Below are 17,830 nucleotides of genomic sequence, written 5' to 3' on the forward strand. Positions count from 1 at the left end.
TTTGAGCAAAGTCCAGGGGTGGTATATGTAACACTTCAGTGCCCATGCCATTGACCATAACTGATGGTTACGGTGTTGTAATGGAAGCTAGTGGGTTAGCTTCTATCTCACAATTTTGGGGAAATCAGGAGTCTAGGCATGGCTTACCTGGGCCCTCTGTTTAGAATCTCACAAGGCTGAGATAAAGGTTTTGTCTAGACTCCATTTTCATCTGGAAACTCAACTGGATCAGAATCTGCTTCAAAGCTCTCTCATGTTTGTGCCAGAATTCATTTCCTTAAGGATGTATGACTGAAGACCCCAACATTTTTTTCTGGCCATCAGCTGGAGACTGCTCACAGCTTCTAGAAGCCACCTGCAGTACCTTGTCAGATGGACTGCCTCAACATGGTTGCTTACTTCATAAAAGCCAGAAAGACAAATACTCTTTCTTTCTCTCTCTCTCTCTCTCCCTCCCTCCCTCTCTCTCTGTCTCTCCGTCTTTTTCTCTTTCTCCCCCTCTCTCGGTTGCTAAGTGAGAATGATGTAACACAATCATGGAATCACAGGAATGGAATCACAGAAGTGGCATCTCATCATCTTTGTCATATTCTATTGGTCAGTAGCAAGTCATAGGTTCTACCAAGGAGTTTTCACTAATAACAGTGAGATACACAGAGTAGTGATCCAATTAAAAGAAATGGCCATGAAACAAATATTCAAAAGAATAAGTACGTCATACAAACTCTTGCTACAGAAGGAAAGAATAAAGTGTTATCAGGACATGTAATAGAGGGAGATGTCTGGTAGCACTGAAGATATCCCTGGCAAGGATGAGATTTGAACTGAAATATGAAAGAAGAGAGAGTTTAATTAAACAGCATAGAGAAGGGAAAAGTGAAAAATTCTAAGAGTGAACTGTATGTTCCAAAGCTCTATGGTAGGATAAAAGCATGGCACATTTAAGAAATGGAAGGAAAGCCCACGTGTCTGAAGGAGAGAAACAGAGGAAGAGGAAGGTCAAGGCATTGGATAAGAAGAGCAGACCCCAGGTATTTCAAGGCTTTCTAGACCTGCTGGCTTGATGCTAAGAGTAATGGGAGGTCATTGAAAGGTTTTAAAAAGGAGAGTGACCCAATCAGATTGTATCTATATGAGATTATTGTGCAATTACTATACTAAAAAATGCACTTTTGAGCATTTAATACCAGAGGTAGGAAAGTTTAGTCACACAAAAACCTGTACATAAACATTGATAGCCGATTTATTTGTAAGACCTCAAAACTGAAAGCAACCCAAGTGGCCCTCGATGGGTGACTGGTTAAACAAACTGATGTATGCATACCATGGAATATGATGGGATATTAGTCAGCAATTTAAAAAATGTGAGCTATTGAGACACACAACTATTTGATTGAATCTCTAGGAAATTATACTAAATGACAAAAGCCAATTCCAAAATGATTTCATTTATATAATCTTCTTGAAATGAAAAAATTATAGAAAAGTAAGACAGATTAGTGGTTGCTGGGGTTTAGGGATGGGGAGAAGCAGGTAATGGGAAAGAGGTGGGTAATTATAAAAAGGCAAAAAGAGGGATCATTGTGGTGATGGGGCTGGTCTGTATTTTGACTGTAGTGGTAGATGTAGAAGCCTACGTATGTGACAAAACTGCATAGAAATAAATACACACACATATACACACACACAAACACGTGTTCACACACACACAGGAGCAGAAGTCAAACTGGAAAAATCTAAACTGGATTGGTAGATTGTATCAATGTCAATATCTTGCTACTGAAATTGTTCTATAGTTTTGCAATATATTACTATTGAAGGAAGCCGGGTAAAGAGTACAAAGGATCTCTTCATGATATTTCTTACAACTGTGTGTAAACCTACAATTATTTAAAATATGTATTTTTTTAATCTAATTACAGTCATTGCAATGGCCAAGAATGGATACTAGGAGAAGAGTCAAGGGGCTTTTTTAGTTGTTCAGTGGAAAAATGGTGATAGCTTAAACCTAGAGGCGGAAGAAATGGGGACAAATTAATACATTCAATCATGATTTAGGATGAAAAATATATTTGGTTTAGTAATTTGGGAGCCAGAATGAGAGAGAGAATTATCAGGAGCTGCCCTAATTTCTTAAAATACAGCATTAAAAGTTTTCTCACCTTCATGATTTTGCCTAGGATCTCATTGAAAGACTGTCTTCTCCGCATCTCATGCTGGCAGAAAAGACTCTCTCTAAATACTGGGATTTAGTGTGTACCAGTCTCATAGCCCTTATCACTGTGACCTTGTATTTTACATCTTTGTATACCTACCTTAGCTCTCTGATGATAGATAGTAAATTTCTTAAGAGATTATGTCCAATGAAAGTGTATAGTCCCTATGACAGCCAGCACCGGGCCTTAGACATCAGTAGCATATTTTTAATGAAATACTGTATGTATGTGCACATGCTAGGAGTCCATGTCCCTGCATAACAATTTTATTTGGTGCTAATTAACTGCAACAAATAAAATTACAGAAGAAATTGGGACTATTCTTCTGGCTGTTGTGTCTGACTTTTGGTGGTCCGCTGAAGTGTTTATTTAGATCAGAGTTCATTGACCCTAAAGTGGAAAAGGTGTTTTTGGGAGACCTTGTCATTTATTATCTCATTTATGTTTACAGAGTTGAAGTGTCATGCGGCCTTGCTGTAGACCTGCGTGCCAACGGTGACAGAGAAGGAAATAGTGACTGGGTTGCCCAAGAGGTGATTTACTTTGAAGAGCATCTGGTTAGGAGGAACTCATCTCAGTGAGGGATAAAACTTGTTTCTAACCGACTGAAAGCAAATCATTCAGGATTTTCTGGTACAAAACAATATGAATTTACTAGCAGACCGATGGTAAGTTTGAAAACACATGAGGACCCTGATACAAAGTCCTGATAAGACCAAAGAAGCTAAAGCCAAAGAAATCATTGCCATCCCTGCATATTTGAGCCATGCTCATTCCATGTCATGAAAACACATTGTGAGAGAAATTACATATCCACAGTGAAGTCTCTTCTTTATAAAAAGCATATTTTTCTTATTTTAACATGAAAGATGTTTGAGAGATGCCAGAAGAATGTTGCAAACACTGTGAGCAACTAAGAAAACTATGAAAAAATTGTTAAGAAAATATTAAAGGGCAATATCAGAATATCATGGGGTGTTGCTACATAGACCAGTGGTTTTAAATCAGGCTGCATATTAGTATTACTTAAGGGCTTTAAAAATCAAAACAACCAGACACAAACCCCAAATTTGAATCAGAGTACTTGAGATAAGACCTTTGCCTTTATTTATCATTTATTAATATTGTTATTATTATTATTATTATTATTATTAAAACACCCCAGGGATTTCTAATGTGCAGTAAGGTTTGGGAAACACTGACTTGGACCAACAGGCAGATTAAAAATTTTAAAATGCTGCATTTGGTCCAGAAAAACATTTTCCTCCATTTATCATTCTCTCATCTTTCCTAAATAATAGGTTTCCTGTAGATCAAATGTCATGAATTGCTACTTTTTCTCTTTGCCAAGAATTCCAGAAGTTCAAGATGAAGAATAGATCTGTCCATAATTGTTATTTGACTCAAGACAAGGAAATTGTTAGAAATATAAGTATTCCAAAGAAAACTATACCATCAGATGCAGAAAAAGAAAAAGAAACCCAAACTTAAGTTTTTTTTTTGTCTGTTCATAGTCCTAGATCCCAACATGAGTATGTCCCATCAAATGGATTTGTTAGCCTGGTTCAAAAGTGACAGCATAGTCGTAAGGATAGAGCTCATCTTAACCCACTTTTTTGGAAAATGATTGTAAACACAGATGATTTAAGGAGGTGCTGGGTACATTACTTTCCAAATAATGTAAACAGTGTCTTAATGACATCCCTAGACAATATTCCAAAGAGCACTCCATCACATAGTGCCATTATAGATTTGCCTCCAAACGATGGAAAAGACCAAATCTTTTAAACAAAGGAATCAACCAGCATCAGGGCATGGTGAGACCATGAGCAAATAACCAGAACTCTCCCAAGATAAAAGGCAGAATGACAACCTTTGAATCACTAGACACCAGATGCATTCTGAATAGTACTAAATTCCTCTGATGTGAACTAGATTAATACCATGAGTAATCACCGCCAAGGTTAGCCATTTATCTCTTCTATGTTGCTTGGGAAAGCTTTGAGATGTGAGAGAATAGAGGTAGCCTGGATAAACTTGGTAGCACTAAAATGGGAAAAAGCTTAGGAATTTATTATACCTTTGATATGTCTGCATTCTTCCTTAGAAGCATGACTCATAGTTAAAAGTTAATTCATTCAGTATCTCTTGAATCCTAAATAAATCCTTCGGCAGGATAGGTGTGTGGGGAATACTGAGATCATTTACAAAGATTCTGTGTCCTTAAATAACTCATATTCTGGTGAAGAAGTGGGAAAAAATTGATTGTGAAAGTATCTGCATGATTAAACCTTTGATATAGAAATGGAACTAGAGGTTGCCAGGTGTCAGCCCCAGCGGAATGAGGAGGAAGGAACCATGAAATACAAGAGTCTTGGAATTGCCTCAACCATTTGTTGTGATATAGTGTTCCCCTGAGTAATCTTAATCAATGTTACACAGTTCAATTTTATAGCAAAGAAGTCTCTATATCAAAAACTAAAGACAGGACAGAAACATTACCCACACTGTGTGTGTTCTCTCAACAAAATCCTGGTCAGTGTGATTCAAAAAGGAAGAAAGTCCCAACTGTGAGTAAACCTTTGGAAGTCAGAAGTTCAGCCACAGAATCTGGTCATATGCCTTGTCCAAGAAGTCTGCTTTTGAATCAGTTTGCACTATTACCATCATCACTTGAGGAGGGTTTTCTGCCCTAGTTGTCCAAGTTACAGAATATATTATCCATCCAGTTCGGGCCAAACATGAACAATTTGCCTACTGAAAAAAAAAAAAAAAAGCAAATACGAAAAAATATTGTTGATATATTTGAAACAAGAGAACTAGATTTTTTTTTTTGAAAAAGCATATCTAAGGGAAGAGTGGAAGAGGAAATTGGTTCTTGCAGGAAATTTCATATCCTCGAAGAGATTCTTGCTAAGCATTTTAGTAGTAGAGGTATCACTTAAAGAAAGGGTTCATCTAGCAGTGATAAAAGAGTGACTACTGGCTGGGCGCGGTAGCTCACGCCTGTAATCCCAGCACTTTGGGAGGCCAAGGTGGGCGGTTCACGAGGTCAGGAGTTCGAGAATAGCCTGACCAACATGATGAAACCCCATCTCTACTAAAAATACAAAAATTAGCCAAGCGTGGTGGTGCACACCTGTAATCCCAGCTACTCAGGAGGCTGAGGCGGGAGAATCACTTGAGCCTAGGAGGCAGAGGTTGCAGTGAGCCAAGATCGCGCCACTGCACTCCACCCTGGGCAACAGAGCGAGACTCCATCTCAAAAAAAAAAAGTGACTACTAAGTAGTTAATCTAAGAAGTAAAACCTAAATTTGTTTTCAATACTAAGAAAATCCCCTTTAGAGAGATGATGGATTTCTGAAGTCTTCGTTATTCATGGTAGCTGCAGCACAAGATCCCAAGATATGGATAAGGACCTGGAGAGCCAGGCAATTGTAAGACTCTGATCACCTATCAAATTAGCAGACACTTTAAAAGAATTTTTGGCAACAGTGCAGAAAGAAAGTAATAATCTTGTAAACTAATGGCAGAAATGTGGCAACATACATTAAAATGTTAACATTCCTATTTTTGACCAGAAAGTCCACATCTGAGAATGCATGCTACGGAAATAATCAGCAAATGTGCAAAGATATTTGTAGAAATGTACCCATCCTAATGTTATATATAATTTAAAAAATTGGAAATAACTCAATGACCATAAAGAGATTAGTTACATAAATTATGGAAGAGCCAAGAGAAAAACAGGTGACCATCAAAGAGCACGATGAAAATCTTAACCTGTTGTGTACATTAAAAGATGTAGATTATATTTTTACAATCAAATAAAAATGCTTATACTAGATAGTATGAAGAGTAACAGAGAAATCTCCAGAGGGCATCAATTTAAATATTAAAGAATATGTAATAGACTGAGTGTGGTGGCTCATGCCTGTAATCCAACACTTTGGGAGGTGGAGGCAGGAGGATCACTTGAGGCCAGGAGTTTGAGACCAGCCTGGCAACCTATCCAGACCTTGTCTCTACTAAAAATTTTTTAAATTGCCCAGGTGTGGTGGAGAGCAACTGTGGTCCCATCTACTTGGGAGGCTGAGGAGGGAGGATCACTTGAATCCAGAAGATCAAGGCTGCAGTAAGCTATGATTGCACCACTGCACTCCAGCCTGAGTGACAGAGCAAGACTATGTTTTAAAATAAAAAAAGCCCAAGGGGGGAAAAAAAGGAGAGGAAAAATAAAAGATGTATAATAAAAGGTTAGCAATAATTATCACTGGGTACAGGGCATATAATCTTGAGATACTTTATATCTTTCAATATGTATTTCCATATTTATTTTCTTCATTTTGTATTTCTATATTTTCTTTAAAATTTTAATAAAAATGTAACATTTTATCACTAAAAAATGAAAGGACTATTCCTATTTTGTTAACTCTTAAGTTAACAGGCTGAAATTTCAGATGTTTTTATAATGGCTGTATTAATTTATCAGTGCTTATCAGAGGTCAGAAACAAGGAAGGGGTTAGAAATCCTGAGTGCCCCATCAGTTAGGAATCAGCAATCAGATTGTAAGGTTAAGAATTTCACAGAACTTCAAAAGCACAGGCAACGAAAGTAAAAACAGAAAACTAGGATTGCAATAAACTAAAAGTCTACTGCACAGCAAAGGAAACAGAGTGAAGAGACAACCTATGAAATGGGAGGGAAAATTCACAAAACACACATGTGATAATGGGTTAATATTCAACGTATATAAGAAACTCAAACAATTCAGTAACGATGAAACAAACAACCCAATTTAAAAATGGGCAAAGAACCTGAAGACATTTTTCAAAAGAAGACATACAAATGGTCTATAGATATATGGAAAAATATTCAGTCTCTCAACTCATCAGATATATGCCAATTAAAATGACAATGAGATATCACCTCACACCTATTAGAATAGTTATTGTGAAAAAGATGAGATAACAAGCATTGGCAAGGATGTGGAGGAAAGGGAACTTTTGCACATTGTTGGTGGGAATGTAAATTAGTACAGCCGTTGTGGAAAAGAACATGGAATTCCTCAAAAAATTAAAAATAAAACTACCATATGATCCAGCAATTCTACTTCTGGGTATATATTCAAAGAAAATAAAATCAGTTTTTTGAAGAGAGATCTGCCCTCTCATGTTCATTGCAGCATTATTCACAACAGTCACAATATGAAATCCACCTAAGTATCCATCAATGGATGAATGGTTAAAGAAAATGTAGTGTATGTACACAATGGACTATTATTCAGCCTTAAAAAAGAAGAACCTGCTTTTTGCAGGAACATGGATGAACCTGGGGGATATTATGCTAAATGAACTAAGTTAGGCACAAAAAACCAAATACTACATGATCTCACTTATGTGTTGAATCTAAAAAATGAAACTTACAGAAGCAGAAATTAGAATGTTGGTTAGCCCCCAGGGGCTAGAGGTGCAAGATGGAGATTAGGAAAATTTGAGGAAAAGGATACAAAATTTCAATTGGATAAGAGGAGTATTTCAGGAGATCTATTGTACAACCTGGTGACTACAGTTAATAGCAATGCATTGTACATGTAAAACTTGCCAAGAGAGTAGATTTTACCACACACAAAAAAATGATAAGTATGTAAGGTAAAGCATATGTTAATTTGCTTGACTCAGCCATTCCAAAGTCGTAGCATCAACATCCCCAAGCCTTCAGAGTCAGCCTCAACTCTCTCCCTCATTACTCCACCGGTACTATAAATTCTGCCTCCTAAACATTTCACATATTTCTTCTCCACTTTCCACCTTTACTGCCACTACCGTGGTTTCAACTTTATTATTTCTTTAGGTTATTTCACTAGCCCTTCAATGGCCACCAAGTCTTACATCAAGCTAACCTCCCTCCTGATATGCATATCTAATCACGTCATTCCTCTGTTTAAAATTCTTCATGGGGTTCTCATTGCTTTCAAATTCTTCATGGCCTGTTCTTACCTTTCCAGACTCAGCTATCCTTACATCCACACATATACTGCACTCCTGTGGCTCCTAAAAGTATTTCCTTCCTTTTGCCTCCATTCATTTGTTCATGCCTCTACTGTTAAGATTCATCTTAGTAAAGACCCACTCCAGAGCCAGTGGAAAATTAACTGAGAGTTCCTCACAGAGAAGACAACTCCATAGTAGGAGAGTCACTATATGGGAAGCCGTAGGTCATGAAATCCTGTAGAGGACAGGAATCATTTTTGAGTAAAATCAAGATCAATTAAGCCATATGGAAGTTTATGGCAAAACAATATTACTCATAAAGAAAACAAAAAAAGGGTAGAAACAGAAGTTAATGGTGGTTCTGATGGTCCTGGGGCTGTGCTCGGTGGCTCATGCCTGTAATCCCAGTGCTTTGAGAGACTAAGGCAGGAGGATTGCTTGAGCTCAAGAGTTTGAAACCAGGCTGGGCAATGTAGTGACAGTGAGATCCTGTCTCTATTTGTATATTACATATATAACAAAATAGATACATAAATATTATATATATTAATAGATATGTACATATTATATATAATATATAGATATATAAATAGGAAGGAGGATTAGTTGAGCTCATGAGTTCCAAACCAGGCTGGGCAATATAGTGAGAGTGAGATCCTGTCTCTCTATATATTTATATATATATTTATATATATATAAATATATATATATATAAAATCTCCTTTATGTTATCAGGATCACTATTTTTTTGTGTGTATGTATATATATGTATATACACACACACATGCACACATACACAAAAATTATGTGTGTGTGTATATATATGTATATGCATACAAAAAATAGTGATCCTGATAACATAAAGTAAGAAGAAATAAAGTTTAGAAAAGAGGCCTTGCCCAGTAATTCAAACTTGAGACAATAAATTGAAAGTTAGTGCTGGTAAGTTGCTTTTATTTAGAAACTGGCTCCTTTCAAGGAAATGAGGGTAAAACCAGTGTAATTGCAGAACACAAGCTGGAGTGGCTGGAGAGCTCATAATGATGCTTCCAGTGGTCGCTTCTACCAGTCTCTTCGGCCATGGTTGACTGATCTAGTGCAGAGACATATGGCCCAACCTAGATAAAAATTCTCTCTTAGGAATTTACAAAGTAGAACAGGCACAACCAGAGGCAAAAGACAGAGGGAGTATAGTCCATCATGGAAATGACTTAATGATTTGCTGCTTCTGGCCTCTCCAGCACAACCTTGGTGGCCTTCTCTCTGGAGGTTTGGTCTGGATTGTCCAAGGTCCACCACCAAATATCCTTTGTGACTTGAGTACACCAAAAGGTCTTCAAATTATTTGAGAACAAATCAAGTTAGAGATCAATATGTTTAATATGAGTTCTTCTGTGTGAAAATAGAGAGGTACTTAAAATTTAGATTTAAAACAACAGCAGAATGAATCCTGATCCCATGAATGTGTTGCTTTCCAATGTTTGTGGGAAGTGCCCGCGGACTTCATGCCTGTAAGCTGCTCTCCTGATTGGTGCTGTGGCCTCTAATGGTCATCAAGCAACTTAATCATAGGTGTTGCAGAAATACGCAATAGAGATGAGGAGACATCTGGGAGGATTGCCATTCTTTGAGGGGTAGGGTGTGTTTGGGGCAAGTGTTAGGGACAATGGTCTGTAGTACAAAGCACTGAGGGTGATTCAGATTCAGTGTGAGTAGATGCTGGAAGAATCTCTCCATTTGAAAATACTTCTAATAGATCCTTCAACCCACAGGTGCATTATACTCCATGACAGTACTTAACCTACAGAGACCACTGACTGCCTTATATGTCTCCCTCACAAAGCTGAGCTCATGGTACAGAGGGACTGCATGTTCATCTCTGGGTGCCCAGCCCTGAGCAGAGTACCTCATACAAGAGAGACCATAAATGTTGCTGAAAGCACATTGAATAAACAAGGGCACCAGAACACTATTTGGAGCACAAAAGTAGTATTTTAATCTAATCTAGGTAAATGTGGAAGAGAATGGCAGAGGCAAATAATGAAAATAAAGGTGTTTCTCAAAAAGCAAATAGAATGCCTTTGCATAACATTATCTTTCAGACTGAAAATAATTGCCATATTCTTCTAACTTTCAGACGTTACATTGATGCTGGAAATAGGAGAGAAGAAAAGCAAATTAATCATGCTTGTAGCAAATGCAAGCATGTGTTTTCTTCTTTTGTCAAATCCCTGTATTCTAGAAGAATAACGTCTCTGTGCTCCTCCTGCATGTTTATGATGTCTAGTGAAGTGTTAATCTTTAACTACAGCAGGGATCAATCACAATGTGCTTAACAAAAAAACATAATCCCCCTGCCTTCACACCATGTAAAATATTTGCACTGCTTTATTGGACACTGCTAACTGTACTTTTTAAAAACTGTCTATTCATGATTTGGCCGTATCTTAAAATTTTCCTGTATCTATCAGTGAAATGTGTATTTGAAAATATGATTTCCACCTTTGAAATCTCAGGATGCAGAATCACTAGAAAATAAGAAACTAGGGTAAATCTAATTTCACTAAGGTTTGTCTACAATCAAAACATGAGCTTAATCTCTAACGGAGGTCCTAGCGGTCCTGCAGTGGATATCAGCAGGATGTTATTCTTCAACTACAAACAACAAGTAAGATCGGTACAAAATGGGAGTTTAAGGTTCAGTTTCAATCAGTTTCTCTAGTACTTATAGAAGGATAATAAAAAGCAGTGTCAAAGAAATTGCCATGTATGATAAAGCTATTCCCATAATCTGTACAAAAGCTCCAGCACTACAGTGAATTTGGCAGAGCCTAATAGAGTTGCATTCTACTTGTCAAAACAAAACAAAACAAAACAAAACAAAAAAATAATAGAACAAGAGCCCTCTCAGAGGCTTAATTTTAATGTATCAAAATATCATCTTTTTTTTCTCCCTAATACTCCAACGTTCAGAAAGGATATACATCATTATTATAGAACTTTAGAGACACCACCTCATAGTGAGAAAGTATGCCTTTGGAATGAGCTACAACTCAATCTAAATACCAACTCTGCTACCTTTGGCCTCAGTCTACTCACCTGTAAAATGAGATAAATGATATCCATCTCATCGAGTTGACATGAGAAATGAAGCAAGTGGGATAATATGTACAATTCCTAGTATAAGGTGACTATTTAAGAAATTTACCTGTGTGGGAGGCTAACTGATTTCTTCTAATGCATGAAGATATGAAATCAAAAGGGACAACATATAAAGGAAGAGAGGAAAGACAAGAAATACGGATCACAAAATATAAGAAAACAAATATCCTGGGGTCTAAATGTCAGGATTAAACGCCTGCATGGATTTCTGATGGTGTTCCCATATTATAGGGTCGGCCATCCCTCCATGACTCCTTGGGCCCTGTGGCATTCTGAAAATGATCACTTAGCCCCTGAATTAATGGCTTTATGGATCTGATAACAGCTTTGCTAACTTGTGCTCTTTCTTGTGCCATATCAGACAGAGTAAAAAAGGCCTGATGGAGATAACAGCTGGAATAATTATAAAAATACGTTTTCATCCACTGTCTTAGAGAATCTATGTTTTTACATATTGTCTTAAACTCCACTTGAAAATATTTTCAATCTTTGAAAATATCTGAGATTGAAAATGTTTTTCATTTTTTATTCATTATTGTGCACATTCCTCCATTTAACTGTTACGTTTGTGCCTTTAAGGTCTGGACCTAAGTTTTTCAAACATTTGGAAAATACCCTGTATAAATAAACAAATATGGTAAGAGTGTTTATTAATTGTCACTAATCTCATCATCTTGACCAGGAACTTAAAAAAGAAAAGAAAGGAATTTTGTCTCATTGATGCCCAGAGGAGCACTAATGAGTTATGAAACCGTTCAGAGTCATAGAGCAGAAGAAAAATGGTTGCCTAGGTAACAAGGCAACCCAGTCAGCTGCATACACTCTCCCAAGAGCATCTAATTTATTCAGCAAACGCAGGCTAGAACAGGTGGCTAACTTAGATGAGGCCAACAAGCTCTAGCTCCCAAACAGCAGCACCCGCCACATTTTCTTGTACACAAGTTTCATTCTTGTCCCTTATAAAGGAAGAGTTAACAAGGTGCATTTCAGTGTGGCTCATAACACTTTAGGAGAGAGAACAGCTATCTGCATTTGTCACTTAAATTTTCTACCAAAAAAAGTATATGATTTCAAGAAATGGTTGAAGCCAACAACTTAATTTTACTAGTTATCTTGAAAACAGAATTTGTCCTAACCCCAGTTATAAAAATCAATTATTCATCTTTTAATAAATCAAATATTTTTGTGAGTGTTAATAGCAAGAACCTGTCACTAAATTTTACAATTCTTGATTTAGATGATAAATAGCTGCTGAAATTCCAGTTCATTCAGGCATCTGAAAGCATTTAGGTATTTGTAACAAATTTTATATTGTCAAAGGGGTAAGGGAGGAATAATACCAAGCTAGGCTCTATTTATTATAACATTAAATTTTAAAAATCTGAAAAACTAGCAGTAAAGTATATACTTATTTTTATATTAAGTAAGAACTTTTATGATCCAGGCCCAGTTTCATTTTCTGGCCTCCTTTCCAAACACATTTCATAATATATCCTAAACTTCATCAACAGAAGCCAAATGAAATCTCTTCCTCACCTCTCTGCACTTAGTATTTGCTGTTGTCTCTGTCTTGGGACTTCTAGGACTAGATTCCCTGTTCAATTCTAATCCATGTTTCAAGGATAATATCAGGCATTTTCTTTCCCCAGATGCCTTCCCTCACCTCCCCAGGAAAAAATTATAAGCATTTCCTTGTGTTTCCTCTGCAAGTGATTCCACTGTTTTATTTCCATATCTGCTTTCTTCTTCAGATTGAGTCCCCCAGAACTTAAATATGTTCTATTCACTTCTTATCCCCAGAGTACCTGAAACAGTAGAAAATCAAAGATATTTGACAAATGAATGAATAAATGAATACATGAATGAAATATTCTTTAGTGACACAAAAATGTGCATAAACCTAAGATATGACAAGACATTTTCAGAAATTAAAAAATCTCACTAATGTGGACAAATGAGTAATGAAGTGTGCTTGCATGAGGAAAGAATCTACATTTTTTAATGAGTGGAACCCTTCCCTCGAATGAAGTCATAAATGCAGCATCTCTTTTTAAACCTGATATCAATCCATCTCCATCCTGCTGTTCCTGCACAATCCCACACTCAAAGCATCTATCAAAAACCACAGATCTCCAAGAGCCAGAGCTTGAAAAATACTGGGCTCGACTTATTACACATTCAATTTTGCCTTGCTACTGCCCACTAAACAGAAATCACATAAGCAAACATTTGTTGAAAAGGATATTTAAAATAGAAGAGAGTATTTGCTAGGAAGTTCAGGTCTTGGTATTTCTCTATTGATCTGCTTTGAAGTCTTGCCGTTGTTTCCAAAGGTGACCCTTGCTGAGCGAGGCTGTTTCCTTAGCAACAGGATGACTGCTTCCAGCATGTAGAGAACGTGCATCTCTGTTTCTGTGGTACTCAACCAACACCCTGAGATGCTATGCTGCTTCAAAGAAAGCAAGAATCTCTCCTTTTTAAGTACCAGATTGACTCTCCAGCCTGTGAACTGCATATTACTCTGGAAAACTAGAAGTAATGATAATTGTCCAGAAATAATTTCCTCATCTCATAAAAAGGACACAACCTCTACACTGATGCACTTTTATTCTCCCTGCCTAATTACTCCACATGTCCGCCTATGCACATGCACATACACATACATATGCGCACACACACACACCATTCTTTCTTCTTTGCTTTTTTTTCATTTTCTGTGTTAAATTTCTGTACTGGCTATCAATTCTTTCTTTTATATTTTGCCTCGTTTCTATTTCCAGTGATGGTTTCTTTGTACATCTCAGTTTCCAACACCAACCAAATTACAATTTAGAATTAAGCATCAACATATCATGACAAAAAAAAAAACAAGGCTTGGTTGGAGCAAGTGGCACTTGGTCAGCACACATAACCCCTTGCTATTGCAAAATGAGATGGAAACATATAGTAGACTGAAATTCATGTCGTTTATCATCAATTCTTCCTTTAATTCACATTTGTTCATAATCTTTTAAACAGTATAGCAACACTTTGTTGTCCTTTATGCCTCCTAAGAGCAATTTTAAAATACTTTTCCTGCTATCAGTGAAAATTCTTTCTGGCAATTTCATACAATTGTGCAGTCATATCACAAAAGGGCTGGAAAACCTAGTGCATCAGCCATACCTCCATATTAATGGAATTATTTTTGTCTGAATTTTGTGCTCATAAAAGGGAAGAAAATTACTGAAGTTGTATAGGATTTTCTTGGGAAAAATTCTTCCTAAAAGATATTTCCAGGTATTCTATTTATGCTGTTCAGTAGGTAAACAAATAAACTAGACTTTTAGAATGCTAAGTAAATGAAGTTTTAGAAGGCCATATCAAAATGCTCAAACTCATAGCCCAGCTTTTTCAATGTAGTATGCACAGAATCCTAAGCGTGAACAGGAAATGTGCGAAGGCTTCTTTTGCATCCAAAGTATCCATGGAATACAAATGTTAAAATACCGTTCGACAGAAGTGTTATAAATCCATGAATTTAAAATACATTTTATTCTAATAAACTTGGAAATTTATGCCTGCAATAGACCCGGGAAATAATGCAATCCCTTGTTTTATATATGAGAAAACTAACGCCAAGAATCAGTAAGAAACATACCAGTCCAGCTTAGTTGCAGACCTTCAACTAATATCAGAAGGGTTTTTGATTCTTATTGGCTTAACTTATAAAATGTTCACCATAAGCTTCTTCAAGATAAGAATTGCATTTTGTCTTCATTGTTGTGTTTTAATTTATAGCTTAATGCTCAACTTTCAATAATTACTAACAATTGTTTACGCATGTTATGTGTGTGGCATCATCTGATAGGAACACTTCCAACTGAAAATAACAGGAAACACTATACAGAGTGGGTGGCTTCATAAATATTGGATAATTTTTCTAGCATAACAAGTAGTCATGAGGGAAGCGGCTAGCATTGGTTCAGTGGTCTGACAATTTCTGAAATTCTCTTGGGATTTCTCATGTTTACTTCCTGGTTGCAAGATGACTGCAGTAGCTTTCAGCATTGCAGTCTGCCTTCAAGAAAGAAGGAAGAAGGAGCCATGCCAGGGATTATATCAGGTAATACCTTATAACATGCCCTGACATGAGGAAAAGCAAAATCCTTCCTAGAGCTCTTAGCAAGTTCAGGCCATGTCTTAGTTTCCAGAACTAAAGCATATGGCTGCTCTCACTGCAAAAGAGACTGGGGACATAAGAACTTAGGTTTCTTCCAACTGTTATGGCAGAAATGATAATGGAGAAATGGATTTAAAATACTTTAGTGTGAGCCAAAAACATTAGATGCTTATGTGAAAATAGAGAGAAAAAATAGAAACAAATGAAGAAAGAAACCAAAAAAAAGATAAAGAAAATAGAAAACATGTATTCCACTGTAATCTTAAAACAGGAAATATGAATTATTCAAAATGAAAAAGAGAGGTGATATGAAGCCACATATAAATGTTTTTCAAGTTCTGTTTGTGGTGGGCATTGTCACTAGTAACCAAAGCAGACCCACAGACAGTGCGTAGCAATTTCAGCAGGCATTAAGAAGCTGTGGGTTGGTTGGGCGCAGTGGCTCAAGCCTGTAATCCCAGCACTTTGGGAGGCTGAGGCGGGTGGATCACGAAGTCAGGAGATCGAGACCATCCTGGCTAACACGGTGAAACCCGGTCTCTACCAAAAATACAAAAAAATTAGCCACACGTGGTGGCGGGCGCCTGTAGTCCCAGCTACTCGGGAGGCTGAGGCAAGAGAATGGCATGAACCCGGGAGACGGAGCTTGCAGTGAGCCGAGATGATGCCACTGCACTCCAGCCTGGGTGACAGAGCAAGACTCCGTCTCAAAAAAAAAAAGAACCTGTGGGTTTTGCCAATTGTCAGGTCAAAGGAAAGCTCCAGGTAAACTATTGCTAAGAAATTTTAACCACTTCTGAATGTCCAAAACCTAAAATCACTACCCTACATGAATAGTGTTAATAATTTTTGTATACTATTCTTAACACATAATTTGGAAGGGTTATATTATTATAAGTTTTTTGTTGTCTGACTTTAAAATCACTTGCAAGTGTTAGAAAAGTACTTACAAGTATTGTAGAAGCTCTTTCTTTTCCTTTGGGTCAGTGCCATACAGTATAGAAAGCAAGTAGGCCATATTAATCGCTTAGTATCAAGTCAGAAGCTTCAATTTCTAGGGCACCTTTGCCTCATTGTCCTACTAAAAAAAAAGTGCAAAAGTGCATGCTACCTCCTCCTCCCCAGTCCCTGCTAGGATGTAAGCTCCATGAGGGTAGAGATTCTGTTTGTCTTGATTTCTACTATATCTGTAGTGTTTACAACAGTGCTTGATACAAAATAGTTATTCAATAAATAGTTGTAGCATGAGTAGGCAAAACTTAATCCAGTTAAGACTAATTGCCTACTAGGCAAATATTATTTTACTTGGAGTTGTAATTCAATACTTTCTGCAACACCCTACTGCAACATAAGTTGTATAGCAATATAGTTAAACATCAGATCCTTCCTCAGAAAACAGCTTATTGAGCAAAGAATGAAACTATAAGGATCTTGAGAGTGAAAGCCACATACTTATCTTTTGTCTTCCTTGCCAAACCCAAAGCCTGACACAATAAATGTTTGTAAAATTAATTGCTGACCAGTTTTTATATTGAGCAATTACTAAAGTGTTGTCAATCAATATTTTAGTCCAAACCATTAAAATAAAACTAAATTGACATGTTTCCAATAAACATCCAACCTCTGAACTTTACTCCTAAGAACATTATTCAAGTTCAAAAGTATTCAACTTTCCAACCAGAAAACTAATGAAAATCACAGAGGTAATTCATAATACCCAAGTCAGGGTGAAGTATACACTTATACATGCATACATTACGGAGCACTTTGTATGGAGATCACTCTGGGTTAGTAAAATAAATAACCATTGACCTTAAAGAATACAAATTCAAATTGTGAATGTCCACTTATACATGGATTTTTTTTCCATCTCTGCACCCTTGAGACAGCAAGACCAGCCCCTCCTCTTCCTCCTCCTTCTCAGCCTACTCAGCATGAAGACAATGAGGATGAAGACCTTTAAGATGATCCACTTCCACTGAATAAAAAATACATTTTTCTTCCTTCTGATTTTCTTAACGTTTTCTTTTCTTTAGCTTGCTTTATTGTAAGAATATAGTATATAATATACATAACGCATATAATATATGTGTTGACTGTTTATGTTATTGGTAGGGCTTCCACTCAACAATAGGCAATCAGTAGTTAAATTTTGGGGGAGTAAAAAGTTATATGCAGACTCTCAACTACATAGAGGTCAGAGCCCCAAACCCATTTGTTGTTCAAGAGTCAATTGTATTCTCAACGAGATGAAAAGGATACTGTTAAGAACCCCACTGGGTTTTTCTCTAAGAA

At 36.8% G+C, this 17,830-nt stretch overlaps 1 long non-coding RNA gene across 1 annotated transcript; it reads left to right on the forward strand.

The window, feature by feature from the left end:
* The first annotated feature begins 564 nt into the window (after window positions 1–564).
* Window positions 565–17,536, forward strand: LOC134757619 (uncharacterized). Its single transcript, XR_010131802.1, has 4 exons — window positions 565–1,031; window positions 2,668–2,884; window positions 15,401–15,478; window positions 17,425–17,536. It is a non-coding gene; the product is annotated as an uncharacterized lncRNA (long non-coding RNA).
* The last annotated feature ends 294 nt before the right edge of the window (window positions 17,537–17,830 follow it).

Source organism: Gorilla gorilla, chromosome 19 (assembly GCF_029281585.2).
Source record: "Gorilla gorilla gorilla isolate KB3781 chromosome 19, NHGRI_mGorGor1-v2.1_pri, whole genome shotgun sequence".
Lineage (NCBI taxonomy): Eukaryota > Metazoa > Chordata > Mammalia > Primates > Hominidae > Gorilla > Gorilla gorilla.